Raw genomic sequence first — 15,482 nt, forward strand, 5'->3', positions numbered from 1 at the left:
CGATTATAATTGGGAGTAATGATGGTTCTTGGTCCATATCCCGTGCCCTTCTGCTTTACCAGGGCAGGTTCGTGCCACATCCAGGCTTGGACAGGCATCTAAACTCTGTGGAGCAGACAGACCCCTTTTGTAAGTGTGTAGTCCTTTCAAGCATATGCCTGTTAACTCGACTTGAAAAAAAAATTAAAAAAAAAAAACCCTGTAAGTATGGGAAGTTTACATCACATTAACTCCACACCGTCATTAATGGCAGAGATTCTTCCAGAATCTGGAAGCAACCAACAGGGCCCCTTTGTTCCAGCAACGCACTTCTAAAAGAGCATTTCCAATCCCAACAGCCTGGAGGGGCGCACAGTTGGCCCTGGGCGCGTCTGCCAAACGCCTCGAGACAGTTCCCAGGAATCTTCCGCTTGCCGCCTAAAGTGTTGACAAGCTGGAGCGCAGAAAGACCGGGCTGTTAATAGGAATATATAGCTCAGAGAGTCAGAAATCAACCAACTCAGATTTCCCAGACCAGCCTCCACTCCATTTTCTCTCTTCCAAACAATCCAAGTACAGACTCTCCTTTTTAAACCTTCCTCCAGTCAAGTATTTACGTCCCTGCTTCCCTCCACCAGGGAAAAAAAAATAAAAGCTGTTAAGGTTCACTATGCCAACAGGAGTCAGCTCGCCTTCTTCTCTGCCCCCCGGGGTTCTCAGGGATTCCAAGGCTGGGGGCAGGGAAGGGCGGCGTTGGCAGAAGCCCCCTCCTGGATCCGTCCTCACCCCACTTGGCACTTTTCTAACCTCATGCTCACTTGTCTTCTGGGGCCTCACGGGAAATGGAATGTATCCATTTGCTTACAAAGAAGGTGGAAACCCTTGCAGTCCGTGAAACTTTCTATTTCACCTTCTAAAAAACCTTTATTTTTCTGAAAACGCGTAGAGTATAAGGCTATTCTGGTAGTTTTAGGGACAAAGAGTGCTAGTTCACAAGATGGTCGTGCTAGATAATGAAGCTCTGAGTTGGTACATATAAAAGTTAATGGGAGATCAAGGGAGAGGGGGAGAGAGTGGAATGGACTGGAATGAGGTTAATAGATGCAAACTATTGCCTTTGGAATGGATAAGCAATGAGATCCTGCTGTATGGCACCGGGAACTATATCTAGTCGCTTATGATGGAGCATGATAAAGTGAGAAAAAAGAATGTATGTGTGTGTGTGACTGGGTCACCTTGCTGTACAGTAGAAAATTGACAGAACACTGTAAACCAGCTATAATGGAAAAAAATAAAAATCATTAAAAAAAAATTAGTGGGAGATCAATTAGACCACAGTAAAGCTGGGGAAAAAGTTAATGAGAGAGAGAGACTTGGTGAGACTTAAGAATATCACAACCTATTGTTTCTCAAAGTATATATTTCTAGATATTAATGATTGTTTTAAGAAAAATGAGTTTTATGATCCAATAGTTTGGGGAAATGCAGTCTTAGTTGAAACGCCTGTGTCAGTGTTTTTAACTGCAATATCTCTCAGAGGATTTAATATGCAAATGCGAATAGGAAATCTCCCTGAGAAAGAGAATGCTGTGTTTTCTAAACGTACTGGATTACTAACCAACCCCCCTCCCCTGCCCTCGCCCTTTCAAGGTGTTGTTTATGGACTAGTTTTCTGTAGAGGACAGTTTTAGAAATAATTATCAGGTCTCAGCTGGAAATGTTTGTAGACTATCTCTTAGGGCAAAAAGTCTGTTTTATTTTTATAGCATTAGTGGAACAGGGTGATTTTATTTTTTTAAAGTTGCTCCTTATCTGGAGTTTGTTGCCCCAAAAGCATTAATTCCAATAATATTGTCATTTTTAGACTGACACTAGCTCATCTCCCAAGTCTCCAACAAAAGATGGGGGTATTAGGTACAGAGCACTAGATCATCCATGCAGGAAAAGGTGTGACTTCAAGGAATTGGGGTCACCCTGAGATTTTTATCTCCTATGAGGAGATTTTTTTGATAGTGAGGTATGGAAAGTGGCAACCACGACTGAGAAGTGGTTCTGCATTAAATATCTTTGCTTTTTTTTCTTATGTCAGTGCTTGTAGATATGTCCCAGCTAATTTGTGGGTTAGATTTTCAGTATAGGGAAATAATTAGTCTCCATGCTTCTTGCCTTTAAGTGAATTTAAGTGTTCACAGTTGTATTTGTCTTTTAGAGTCTCTGTAACAGAGCTCTACACACTGGGTGGCTTAAAACAACACAATTTTATTCTCTTCCAGTTCTGGGGACTAGAAGCCTGAAATCAAGGTGTTAACAGGGCCAAGCTTCTTCTAAAACTTGTGGTAGAATCCTTCCTTTCCTCTAGCTTCTGAAGGTGGCTGTTGGTCCTTGCTGCTCCCTTCCTTACAGCTGCATCACTCCAATCTCTGCCTCTGTCCTCACGTGGTTTTTCTCTTTTTGTAGCAGTTAGAACTTTATTATATCTTTTGAGAGAGTACCGTCAAACCCATAACAACACCAAAGAACCTTTAATTATCTATTGGGCAGCATGCCATCATAGCAGACAGAGCTCTGAGTTGGTGCTGGGCAAATGTCTAGCCTACATTTCCAGATACATAACCGAGGATTTTCCTCTAAGAGCTGTGATAAAGATTTAGAAATGTGACAAGGATCTTTCTTTCTTTCTTTCTTTCTTTCTTTTTTTTTTTCTTTTTTAGGGCTACACCTGAGGCATATGGAGGTTCCCAGGCTAGGGGTCCAGTTGGAGCTACAGCGGCCAGCCTGGGCCATAGCCACAGCAACAACAGATCCGAGCCACGTCTGCAACCTACACACAGCTCACAGCAAATCCAGATCCTTAACCCACCAAGTGAGGCCAGGGATCGAACCCACAACCTCATGGTTCCTAGTCGGATTCGTTTCCGATGCACCACGATGGGAATTTCCAAAGACCTTTCAATGACAATAGAACTACTATTGCTGTCTTTAAAGAGAAACATGGCCAATATGGGCAAGTGAAATTTGATTTATTGTCTCATAAAATCATGTTGATCTCTACCTCACATAGTCCCTTACTAGACAAGGCTAAGATGTTGTTGTTTTCTACCTTTGCATTGTCAATTAAGCAATGTCAGGTGATGAGATATCTTGCAAATGCAGCCAACTCACAAATTGAATATGAAGCACTGAGTAACAGGAAAATGCCTGTATTTCTTTAATAACAATTTTCTGTTTTAACTCAAGGTAAAGGACTGAAAAATGTCAGTGAAAGATTTTTAAGACTAGATGTTAATTAGTATATCCAGAACTACTCGGCATCTATTGTATATAAAGTACTACTCTTGAAGTTTTTGATGCAATAATACTGAAACAATAGAGATGTGGTTCATAGACTGGTGTCCTGGGTCTCTAGAGGCACTGGAGGTGTAATAGGAATTTGCATGCAAGTTCTAATTTAACAAACGTCCCTAAAATTGTATTGTCATTAAATTAGCACAGCATAACTAAAATGTTCTTTTTTCTTTGGATTGAACTTACATATTTTTGATTATACTGGTTATCTCATGCTGGGTATATGTTCTCTTTGGCAACCATATATCTTTATTTTTCCCCCCAATCTTTTTTCAGCCACACCAGTGGCAAATGGAAGTTCCTGGGCCAAGGATCAAATCCAAGCCACAGCAATCATCCAAACCACCGCAGAGACAATACAGGATTCTTAGCCCATTGCACCACAGTGGGAACTCCACATATATCTTTTAAAATAAATAAAAATAATTTATTTATGTTGAAGTATTTAAGATCATTTAAAAATCAAAATAGAGTAACTGAGGTTTAGGATCCAAAGTGGAGATGGGTGGACTATTGCGGATTTGATTTCAAACATGTTTCTGCTTCACTGAGAACCTGAGTTATCTGAATTGTATCAAATTCATGGACATCACCAGCCATTTTCAAAACAGTATTGGCCAGCAGCTGCCAGCTACAGCATTATGGTCTCAAGGTTGTAACTTGTAACTGTGCAACCATTTCAGACCCCCATCAATCCTTGCTTAACAAACCTGCATACTTCTTGCCAGCTCCAGTCCTAATTCTTGACAAACATCTTATATAACTTTGCAGTTTTTGCCTATGTATGACTCCCCATTTTGTAGTCCAGTGGAACACAATTCAAGTGTTGCTTGAAACTGTGCTGTGTCTCACAGGCTACAGTCCTTAGCTTGGCTTGAATAAAGCTTTTTATTTTCTTTGTGATAGATTTTTATTATTTGCATCCACACTTACAATGTGTGATTTTTTTGGTATACAGAATCTAAAAAAACATGAGAATAGAAGGAAACTGAGATTTTAATGAGGGATTCTTAGCTAAACTGTCGAGAAAAGGGTCAGTCCAAAAGGTGGATACTAACCATATGACCCCCTTTTAATGACCGTAGATAAAACATGACAGTCTTCCAAATACTTTGTTCTATTTTCACTTAAAACCATTACTTAACTTAAATGCCTTTTAACTATGACCTTCTAGAATTCCCTGCATAATTTTCCACTGTTTAAAATGCAGTTGGCTGATTGAGTCCTTTCACATTTCAGAAAAGTCTTGTATCATTTTAATGATTATGTGGAGTGTGCCTGTTCTCAGAACTATAAGCAAACAGAGCCAAAACACTAGAGAGAACAATTTATATATTTAGGCAAAACCTCAGACAGGTCAGAATGCTTTTATGATACAATACTTAAATAAGACAAAGCCTAGGAGGGCAGAATCACCATTCCTGAAAGATCTCAAACCCCAAATCAGAATATTCTACACAAGGAGACAATGATATTCTACAACATTTATTGAAACAATATGCCCTTGTTTATGATGTGACAATTCCCCATGGTTTTCCCACGTTGTCTGGAATCCCTGAGAAGATCAATAGAAACTATTTCCCTGATCTGTCTTAACTGGTTCTGAAGCAGAATAATAAGTCAGGTGGTTACTGTAGGAACGTGGGCTTCGATATAGTTTTTGATATGATCATTAATTAACATCTGTAATTTAAGGGTTCCAGGGAATAACATCCCCACTGGTCTTGTTTACTGCTGGGAGTACATCTGTTTTACGTCTAGATAGACATTAATCTCTAACCCACTCCTGAACTGAAGGAGATGAGTGGAATGGTGACTCCCAGTCTAGGGAAAAGAAGAGCAAAGAAACCTTAAAACTTACAGGGCATATATCCACCTCTAAGACCCCTATTGGACAAGGACTGATATAGGTAAACTGGGCAAGGCCAGTGGAAAAAAGAGCTGATATCTGGACCCCACGATGGGCTCCTGTCTTTAAGAAATGAAAACCAGAGTTCCCATCGTGGCTCAGCAGTTAACGAACCTAACTAGTATCTACAAGGACTCGGGTTCAATCCCTGGCCTCGCTCAGTGGGTTGAGGATCCAGCATTGCCGTGAGCTATGGTGTAGGTTGCAGACGCAGCTCGGATCCTGCGTTGCTTTAGCTGCGACCTAGGCCGGCAGCTACAGCTCCAATTCAAACCCTAGACTGGGAACCTCCATGTGCCACAGGTGCGGCCCTAAAAAAGATTAAAAAAAGAAAAAAAGAAAAGAAATAAAAACCTCCATAGAACAATAGAAAGGGGGACTCTTCCTCCCCCTCCCAGTATCTGTGCTGGGAGCTGTTTGCTTTCCTGTAATAAAGACTTTTGGCTTGCTTGCTGCCTGTGTGTTTTCACGAAGTTCATTCTTCAGCTCCGTGAACAAGAACTTGGATTCTGGTAACATCTGTCCAGTAAGGTTCTATCGATTTCCCTAAACTTTAATTTAGTATGATCTTGTTTATCATACCTTTTTTTTTTTTTTCTTAGAGTAGAACAGATCCTTAATACAAAGCATTTTTCATTCCTCGAGAAAGATGTTCCAAAGCGGCCAGGGTATGCTCTTGCTTTCATGCAGAGACTCAATAATAAGCAGCTCCTTGTCTTTACTTCTTTTCCCCAATAACTTGTCTTAAAATCAGTTCATTTCTTTTTAGGTAGGGGATATCACACAACATTCTCTGTTGGAGGGTATACGCAGTGAGAAAAATCACTCCCTAAGTTATTTTTTAAAAAGCTATACCTTCTCATAAGGCACAACATACATACATACCAGCATTAAGGGTACAGCTCAGAAACATTTTATGCAGTGAACCCACTTGTGAGGCCATGACTAGAGAAAGAAATCAACATTTGTTAGCACTCTAGAAGCCCCTGTAAGGCCACCTCACAGTCACTCCCAACCTACTTCACCCCAGAAAATAACCCTTTTGCTGACTTTTATCACCAGAGATTAATTTGTCTGATTTCAGATAGTAAGTACTCTTTTGTACCTGGCTCAGCATTCTGCTTGTTGAGGATGCTGAAGCAGTGATTGGCTCATTTTTATTGCTGATTCATATTCTGTGGTATGAAAATGCAAAAATTTATTTTTCCATTCTATCTTGGATGGACCTTTGGGTTGTTCCTAATATTTGACTCTTAAGAATACTGCTGCATTAAAATAGTTGTGTTTTGGAGAACACATGTACATACTTCTGTGGATATATATAGAGAAGTGAAGTTGCTGGGTTGTAAACAGTGGTGTGCTGGAGCAGTCTTGCATGGCTTATAAAAGCCCACAGTTAAATCTTTAGGAAATTTGCAGTCCAGTTGTTGAACATAGACATTAACAGTTGTTATATAAATTTACAATTAAATTATTTTAAAATGATAGTAATAAATACTCAAAACCTTTCATTTCCTTATTTTTCCTTTACTACATTTTGCTACTATCTGAGATCCCAACATTTTTTACATTTATTGTGTCTATATGGTAGAAATATAATGATGTGCTACTATGCATCGCTTCTCAATTTTGCATTCCTGAGCAATCACGTAGGTAGCATTGCACTGGTTTTGTTGATAGTAAATACACCATAGAGATTGGTAATTACTAAAAATCAGTACTTAACATAGTGTTTTATTGATCATCAAGATTCACAGGAGTCCCTGTTTTGGCTCAGGATTACGAACCCGAATAGTATCCATAAGGATGCATCTTTGATCACTGGTTTTGCTCAGTGGGTTAAGGATCTGCTGTTGCCATGTAGGTTGCAGATGAGGCTCAGATCTGGTGTTGCTAAGGCTGTGGAGTAGGCCAGCAGCTGCAACTCTGATTCAACCCCTAGCCTGGGAACTTACATATGCCATGGGGTGCTGCCCTAAAAAAGCAAAAAAAAAAAAAAAAAAAAAAAACAAGGTTGGAGAAAATATTTGCACCAGTAGCCATCACACAAATAGCATAAAAACCTGTGAAAATATTTTTGAATATTTGAAAGCTGTTATTGAATTCACCAAATAATTGATCCTATAATTGACAAGTGAGTGAAGTTCCAAAATGCATCTTCTTGGTTTCACTTTTGTCTTATATTTGTGAATGTAAACAAAAATATCAGTCAACTTTTATGCTGGAAATCCACTTGGAAAGTGTTAACATTTGTCAGAAAAACACTGGTCACAAGGTATAGATATGTTCAGTTTTAGTAAAAAAGGCCAGTTTCTAATTTACATGCCCATCAGCAGTATATGAGGGGTTCAGTTGCCCTCCATATACACTAATATTTTGTTGCAAATACTTTTTTCTTTTAATTGCAGTCATTCTGATTCATCTGTAGTGATATCACTTTGTTGTTTTTATTTGCATTTCCCTAATGACTAATGATGTTGAGCATCTTGTCAACGTTAATTAGTCATCCGAATATCCCTTTGGGAAGTGTCTATTTTTATGTCTTTTGTGCATTTTCTTACTGGGTTGGCTGCATTTTTCTCACTGCTTGGCAGAAGCCCCTTACCTATTCTTTGTCAGATATACTCTTATATTTGATATCTTGTATCTTCTTCTCTATATCTTCGTCAGATATACATCTGACCATTTGTAGTTTGACTTCTCCTTCTCTTACTATTGCTTTTTAGATCTTAGTTTTAATGTTGTCTGATTTATCAATATTTCCATTTATGGTTTTGGTGTATAATTAAAAAAATATCTGCCAACCGCAAGGTCATGAAGACACTCTCCTATATTACCTTCTAAAAGCTTCATTGTTCTTTCACATTTAGATCTATAGTGTCCCTGGAACTGATTTTTGCAGGTGGTATAAGATGAAGATTTAAATTATTTTTTTTCTACATAGGTATCCATTGGTCTGTTCCATAGATTTATTTACCTTTCCATGTACAAAGATGCCAGTGTTTAAAATAAGTCTTGATATGAGGTGTATAAGCCCTCTAACTTTGTTCGTGCTCAAAATTGTCTTGATTATCCTTGGTTCTTCATTTATTTATGTATTTGTGTCTGTTGTCTATTTAGGGCCACACCAGTGGCATATGGAAGTTCCTAGGCTAGGGATCGAATCAGAGCTACAGCTGCTGGCCTACACCACAGCCACAGCAATGCCAGATCCCAGCCGCCTCTGTGACCTACACCAAAACTCACAGCAATGCTGGATTCTTAACCCACTGAGCAAGGCCCGGGATCAAACCTGTGAACTCATGGATACTAGCTGGATTCGTTTTTGCTGCACCATGATGGGAACCCCATCCTGGGTTCTCTAAATGTCATAAAGTTTTAGAATCAGCAATTTCTCAACTTGAGAGAGGGATCAAAATAGAGTTTATTCAGGAATTTAGCAGAATTGCAATTTGGGACACACAAACAATGGAGAACCATAGGCAAGTCTGGAGAATAAAGGGGAGAAATGTTCTTTTATAGAAGAGAGGAGGGAGTTGGTAGGAGCTTTTTGAATAAAAGTCCACTGGAGAAAAATGAGAGAGTTTCATGTTTTGGTGAATTCTCATTGGCTGAGTTGCAGGTGGTTTCTCATTGGCTGGGTTGTTGCTTGGCATGGAGAAAATCTTTCCTCTTCCTGTTGGAGTACATAAATAAGCTGTAACATGTGGTACATACTTGAGAGCTCCCCTTCAGTGCTTCCTGACTCCACTTTGAATGAGATTTTCCTTTATTCATTTTCACACATGGGAGAAGATGGCCATGTAACAAAACTGAAATAGATCTTTCTGGAGAAGCTCTTCCCAAACAATGCCTGCCTGGGCATAGCAGGTGTTAGTTTGGTTTCCAATACCACACTGCATAGCCCCTCAAAGGGCTTAGAACCGTTTGTTTGGCACCTTCTCCTTATCCATATATGGGGGTGGCCACTCCTGAGCACTGTGAAAAGGATGGTAGGGACAGACATGCTACTCTTTGAACAGCCAAAGGGTAAGCACATCCATGAATAACCATATGAGCTTCCCTCTGGCTAGTCACCAATGGTGAGCTGCCAGCCAGAGGAGCCGTTGTCCCCCCCCTGCATGTCCTCTGGCTCCCTCCTTTCTAAGCAGAGCCCTCCTGTCTCTGGCTAGTCCCAAAGCACTTGCCCAGCCTGGTAGTAACTTCCATTTGCAATATTTTCCCTCCTTCTTTTTTTCTTTTCCTTCCTTCTTGTTCTTTCTTTCTTTCTTTCCTTCTTTCAGGGCCGCGTCTGCAGCATGTGGAAGTTCCCAGGCTAAGGGGCTGAATCAGAGCTGTAGCTGCAGGCCTAGGCCATAGTCGCAGCAATGCCAGATATGAGCTGCTCCTGCAGCCTACACCACAGTTCACAGCAACACTGGATCCTTCACCCACTGAGTGAGACCAGGGATTGAACCCACATCCTCATGGTTCCACAACAGGAATTCCCCTCCTCCCTATTTTCTCCCCGCTCTGTTTGGTTGTATACTGCTCAGTAGCTAAGCTCAGACCTGCATGGGCTGCACTGACCATTGGTGGACTCTCACATGCCCTGCAGTTGCCATTTCCCACTGCCCTGGAGGTAGAGGCACACAAAAGAGGCTCCTGGCCTACCTCCTCCACCTCACCTCCTCTTTCTCTCTGCTCATCTTCTACTTTACTTATTCCAGGTCAGGCAACCAGCCCAACAGTCTTCTCCTGGATAATAAGGGGTTGGCGGCATGGCAAGAATGGAGTGAAGCCCAGAAAGCACTGGGGAGATGTGAGAGTCAGAAACCCTCGGGCAGGTCATGGGATCATAGATCATTTTGTCATGATCAATTTAATGGGGAAGTTATGAAGAAGTTTGATATGGAGTGAACCTATGTCAAATCAGGACTCACACATGGCCATCATGTGGTTAGTGACAGCCTTATCAAACATTAAATGGATGTGGAATGAACCTACGTCAAATCAGAACTCATACATGGCCACACCTAAGGCATATGGAAGTTCCCAGGATAGGGGTCAAATCAGATCTGCAGCTAAGGCCTACACCACAGCCACAGCCACACCGGATCTGAACCACATCTGGAACATATGTCACAGCTTGCAGCAACACCGGATCCATAACTCACTGAGTGTGGCCAGGGACTGAACTCACATCATCATAGAGACAATGTTGGGTCTGTAACCCACTGAGCCACAACAAGAACTCCCATATAAACAAGTTTAAAAAAATCAACAAATGGTTTGGAAATTATTAGAATGATTTGAGGAATTATACCACAATTTAATCACCTGGCAAGTGGTTTTATAAAATAACCAAATTTTTATTTTTATTTATTTATTTTTTAATTTTTTAAATTTATTTTTTATTTTTTTATTTTCCCACTGTACAGCAAGGGGGTCAGGTTATCCTTACATGTATACATTACAATTACATTTTTTTTCCCCACCCTTTGTTCTGTTGCAACATGAGTATCTAGACAAAGTTCTCAATGCTATTCAGCAGGATCTCCTTATAAATCTATTCTAAGTTGTGTCTGATAAGCCCAAGCTCCCGATCCCTCCCACTCCCTCCCCCTCCCATCAGGCAACCACAAGTCTCTTCTCCAAGTCCATGATTTTCTTTTCTGAGATGTTCATTTGTGCTGGGTATTAGATTCCAGTTATAAGTGATATCATATGGTATTTGTCTTTGTCTCTCTGGCTCATTCCACTCAGGATGAGATTCTCTAGTTCCATCCATGTTGCTGCAAATGGCATTATGTCGTTCTTTTTTATGGCTGAGTAGTATTCCATTGTGTATATATACCACCTCTTCCGAATCCAATCATCTGTCGATGGACATTTGGGTTGTTTCCATGTCCTGGCTATTGTGAATAGCGCTGCAATGAACATGCGGGTGCGCGTGTCTCTTTTAAGTAGAGCTTTGTCCGGATAGATGCCCAAGAGTGGGACTGTGGGGTCATATGGAAGTTCTATGGATAGATTTCTAAGGTATCTCCAAACTGTTCTCCATAGTGGCTGTACCAGTTGACATTCCCACCAACAGTGCAAGAGGGTTCCCTTTTCTCCACAACCCCTCCAACATTTGTTATTTGTGGATGTATTAATGATGGCCATTCTGACTGGTGGAGGTGGTATCTCATGGTAGTTTTGATTTTCATTTCTCTTATAATCAGCGATGTTGAGCATTTTTTCATGTGTTTGCTGGCCATCTGTATATCTTCTTTGGAGAAATGTCTATTCAGGTCTTTTGCCCATTTTTCCATTGCTTGATTGGCTTTTTTGCTGTTGGGTTGTATAAATTGTTTATATATTCTAGAGATTAAGCCCTTGTCGGTTGCATCATTTGAAACTATTTTCTCCCATTCTGTAAGTTGTCTTTTTGTTTTCTTTTGGGTTTCCTTTGTTGTGCAAAAGCTTTTCAGTTTGATGAGGTCCCATGGGTTTATTTTTGCTCTAATTTCTATTGCTTGGGAGGCTGACGTGAGAAAATATTCATGATGTTGATGTCAAAGAGTGTTTTGCCTATGTTTTCTTCTAGGAGTTTGATGGTGTCCTGTCATATATTTAAGTCTTTCAGCCATTTTGAGTTTCTTTTTGTGCATGGTGTGCGGGTGTGTTCTAGTTTCATTGCTTTGCATGCAGCTGTCCAGGATTCCCAGCAATGCTTGCTGAATAGACTTTCTTTTTCCCATTTTATGTTCTTGCTACCTTTGTCAAAGATTAATTGACCATAGGTGTCAGGGTTTATTTCCGGGTTCTCTATTCTGTTCCATTGGTCTGTCTGTCTGTTTTGATACCAGTACCACACTGTTTTGATGACTGTGGCTTTGTAGTATTTCTTGAAGTCTGGGAGAGTTATGCCTCCTGCTTGGTTTTTGTTTCTCAGGATTGTTTGGCGATTCTGGGTCTTTTGTTGTTCCATATAAATGTTTGGATTGTTTGTTCTAGTTCTGTGAAAAATGTCATGGGTAATTTGATAGGGATTGCATTAAATCTGTAGATTGCTTTGGGTAGTATGGCCATTTATAAAATAACCAAATTTTTAAATTTTTCTAAGACTATATGAAGATATGTTTTTAAATTTTAAAATTTACATATCAATGTACTTTACTTGACTGGTTATTAAAAATATCATCCTTGGAGTTCCTGTCATGGCGTAGCAGAAACAAATCGACTAGGAAGCATGAGTTTGTGGGTCCATCCCTGACCCCACTCAGTGGGTTAAGGATCTGGCATTGCCATGAGCTGTGGTGTAGGTTGCAGACACGGCTCGGATCTGCTGGCATTGCTGTGGCTGTGGCATAGGCTAGCAGCAACAGCTCCAATTAGACCCCTAGCCTGGGAACCTCCATATGCTGCAAGTGCGGCCCTAAAAAGGCAAAAAAGACAAAACAATAAAAAAATTAAAAAATAAAAATATCATCCTTTGCCAAAAGTCTATGCTACCAATAAAAATGTTGGGCTTTTGGCATACAAGAGCATTTCAAACATCCTCCCTGAACTTTGTGAAGACACTCAGTCTTTATATCCAGGCTCTTAAAGAAGAAACTTGTTTATCATGATGGCCATAAAATATATATGATTTCTTATCTTTCTTCTTTACCCTTCAGTCCTGGTTTTGATGCAGAAATATGCAATGAAATTTCTGTGACATGGCTCAGGTGAACCCAGGATTTTTCATCTGCAGAAGTTATGAAAGAGCAGATTCAGCATTCAGTGGACTCTTGGGAATATCAGAAGGTGCCTAGGTACAAGACTTCTGTCTTCTGGATGTTCCCTTCTTCACTTTCCAGAAAGACCAGAGTTCTCTGACCCTCTATGTTTTTGTAGCCATCTCTATGCAAATGTAAGCAGCAAGTATCACTGCAGTTAGCCAGACATTTTGAAGTTCTCTTTGTCTCTCTCCATTTGACACCCAGATTCCTTTTGTCAGTATAGCTGGGCATCACTGAGCCCTTTGAATGCATTTTCCTGACTCTTTCCAAGGCAAGACCATTTAATGATTATGAAACAAGTGGTGCTCAGTTTCTGCTTATACACGAGATATTTTATGATTCCAGTTGATAAAAGATATCACTGCAGAAGAGGAATAACTAAAGCATTTTATCGCAGGATTGATCCTTCTGATCTTGAGAGATAATGCCTGCTTATTTTATGTCACCACCCCAAACCTGAAAAACGGAATCTGAAAGAGGCCTCCAGGAGACCAGAAATACTCACCAGGCCCCAAGAGGATTAAGCAGATGGTCTGCTAACCACATAACTTGACCAACAGGTATAAGCAGTGTCATGCTTTGATCTTGTCCCGGCAACTCTGCTCCGGACTTGCTAAGAGAGAGCAATGGAAGAAACAGGGAGAGGAGAAAAGATAATCAGGACATGTCTCACATGCTCACTCACTCCCTTGTCCCACACATCTTCCTCTGAATCACAGAATGATGAGGGTCAGGTACAGGAGAATTTGGTAAACGGGAAGTGAGAGTTCCAGCCAACACAAAATCTGTGGACATACCCAGTCAGCTGAATTCAATGTCAGTAATTTCATTTGAATTGGATTAAAATTCATTGAGTTGCTCCAAAGCAGATAGATCCATGTCTAAGCATCTTGTTTCTAGTAATAAATTTTTAACTGGTGGTATGACCTCTGGAGAAGTCATGTAACCAATCTGAGGCTCAAGACTAGCAATAACTAATAGTTATTCAGGACAGCTGGTTAATAGTAACAGTTGGTTAATAGTATATGTGATGTCTGGCATGCAGCAGACCATCAGGGCCAGGTGATATTGGCTTTGTCTTTCTGATTACTGATGGTGCGTGCATGATGACAATAAAGCAAAGAGCTTTGGCAGACTCAGTTCTCATAGCCACAAATGGTATCAAGCACAAAAAAAAAAAAAAAAAAAAAAAAAAAAAAAAAAAAAACCTCTCCAAGTAACTGACAACGCGGCGCAACATAATGGAAAACAATTGCCAAGTGAAATCACAAATCAAGCAAAAAATGCTCCAACGAAAGTGATCTTGAGACAACTGCTCAAAGAACACACACATCTACTGATAACATTTATTAGGTCAATACAAAATAGGCTATTTGTATTTCCTAACAGAAAGATCATGTGAGCTGGATCACAGGAATGTATGTTAATGGCACTCTGAATAAACTGCTGTAACACTGCAGCAGTACCCCAACCTACCATGACTATTATTAGCACCATAAATCAATTTTCCCAGGATCTGAGAGCCTCTGGATTAATCATGCTCTGTTATGAGTTAAGAGAACAAACAGAATACAAAGAGCTAAAAGCAATCATAAATCTTTCTGAATCAGCAAACTTGATATCAACGCTATTCTGGCTCACTCTTTTTTTTTTTGTCTTTTTGCCATTTCTTTGGGCTGCTCCTGCAGCATATGGAGGTTCCCAGGCTAGGGGTCGAATCGGAGCTGTAGTCACTGGCCTACGCCAGAGCCACAGCAACGTGGGATCCGAGCCGCGTCTGCAACCTACACCACAGCTCATGGCAATGCTGGATCCTTAACCCACTGAGCGAGGCCAGGGACCAAACCCGCAACCCCGTGGTTCCTAGTCGGATTCGTTAACCACTGCGCCACAACAGGAACTCCAGGCTCACTCTTAAAAAAATTTTTTTGAGCTAAAACTCACATAACATTGTGAGCATTTTTAAAGTATACAATTCAACAGCTTTTAGTATATCCACAACTTTGTATAACCATCACCATTATATAATTACAGAATATTTTCATCGCACTGCCCCCCAAAAAAACTTCTCTTTTAAATTGAATCTACCTCTGGAGAGGAAACCCATAAAGTCCAGCATTAACATTTATACATTTTCAGATTTCTCTTAATTCCAAAAGAGAATACAATCTTTAATGTTTGGGAAAAGGGGTCACTTGAAACAGGCAGAGAGAAATATTAAAGCAAGCGTCAATGGTCCACTATTCCAGGTGTCATGGTGGCCTGCCTGCTGACAGTTATACCTGTGTGATCTCCTCCCCAGCCTATCCGGACCGGCCCGAGGGACCAAGAAAATACTGCAGAAGTGATGCCATGTAATTTCTGAGGTAGGTTATCAAAGACATTGGGGTTTTGCCTTGCTTTGTCTCTCAGATTTCTCCCTCTGGGAAAAGACAGCTGCCATGAAATGAAGACGCTCATGCAGATTATAGAACAGTTCACCTAACCAAGAACTGAGGCCT

At 40.4% G+C, this 15,482-nt stretch overlaps 1 long non-coding RNA gene across 3 annotated transcripts in view; it reads right to left on the reverse strand.

Annotated features, from left to right (window-relative positions):
- LOC102168194 overlaps positions 8,545 to 15,482 on the reverse strand; it is a 96,146-nt gene continuing 89,208 nt past the window's right edge. For all 3 annotated transcript variants that reach the window (XR_308603.3, XR_002339875.1, XR_002339876.1), the window contains exons 3-4: positions 13,487 to 13,594; positions 8,545 to 8,909 (exon numbers count right to left, since the gene is read on the reverse strand). This is a non-coding gene — a long non-coding RNA (uncharacterized LOC102168194). The remainder of the gene's footprint in view (positions 8,910 to 13,486; positions 13,595 to 15,482) is intronic.

This window comes from Sus scrofa, chromosome 17, assembly GCF_000003025.6.
Source record: "Sus scrofa isolate TJ Tabasco breed Duroc chromosome 17, Sscrofa11.1, whole genome shotgun sequence".
NCBI lineage: Eukaryota > Metazoa > Chordata > Mammalia > Artiodactyla > Suidae > Sus > Sus scrofa.